Raw genomic sequence first — 959 nt, forward strand, 5'->3', positions numbered from 1 at the left:
AACGTGACCCGCCATCGGAGGGCCCCCGCCCGCCGGCGTTCGTTCGTTCGTTCGTCCGGGCGGACGGACGGCTCCTCCGGCCCTTGCGGGTTCGCCTCCGACGGCCCACAGCCCCCCCTCCACGCCCGGCGTCCCTTTGTCGGATCCCGGGCCGGGCCCGGAAACCCATCGGCAGCGAGACCGAGACGCCCCGTCCGTCCCAGCGGCCTTGCCACGCGGCCCGCCGCGGGGGTCTCCGGGGTTCCGCCCGAGTCGGAAACTCCCGGGCCCGCCGGCCGCGGAGAAGCACCGCGTTTCTCGAAACCCTCCGCTCGGGGAAGACCGCCGGTTTTTCCGCCTTCTTCCCCCCACCCTCCTGCCCCGGAACCGGGCCAGGTGGGGGACCGATCTCCGAACCCCGAAAACCCCCAGCGCACGCCGGCGGGCGGGAGTCCCCGCGCCGCCGGGCCGGTGCCCGAGGGCTACCCGTTTGATCCTGCCAGTTAAAGCGTACGCTCGTCTCAAAAGATGTTAAGCCGCGCGAGTCCGAGTACACGCGGCCGGTACGGTGAGACCGCGAATGGCTCATTGAAATCGGTACGGTGAAACTGCCAAAACGGCTCGTTTAATCGGTTACGGTTCCTTCCATCGCTCTACCGTCACTCGGATAACCGTGGCAATTCTAGAGCTAACGCACGCAAACGAGCGCCGACCTCCGGGGAAGCGTGCGTCTATCAGATCCAAAAACCCGTGCGGGTTTCCCCCCCCCCTCGGTGGGGCTCTTAGCTGGGTGGCCCCCCAGGGCGTGTCCGAAGCGTTTACTTTATTGAGAGTGTTCGAAGCAGGCCCGCTCGCCCGAAATACCGCGGCTAGGAATAACGGAACGGGACTCCGTTTCTATTTTGTGCGTTTTCCACCCCCCAAGAACTGGGGCCGTGATTGAGAGGGACGGCCGGGGGCGTTGGTATCGTGTCCCGCTA

The 959-nt window shown here is 66.6% G+C and overlaps 1 pseudogene; it reads left to right on the plus strand.

Moving 5' to 3' along the window:
• Positions 1-462: 462 nt before the first annotated feature.
• The window catches only part of LOC146304156 (18S ribosomal RNA), a 2,725-nt pseudogene continuing 2,228 nt past the window's right edge, over positions 463-959 (plus strand).

Source organism: Lutjanus erythropterus, unplaced genomic scaffold (assembly GCF_056507025.1).
Source record: "Lutjanus erythropterus isolate fLutEry1 unplaced genomic scaffold, fLutEry1.hap2 Scaffold_167, whole genome shotgun sequence".
Classification (NCBI taxonomy): domain Eukaryota; kingdom Metazoa; phylum Chordata; class Actinopteri; order Lutjaniformes; family Lutjanidae; genus Lutjanus; species Lutjanus erythropterus.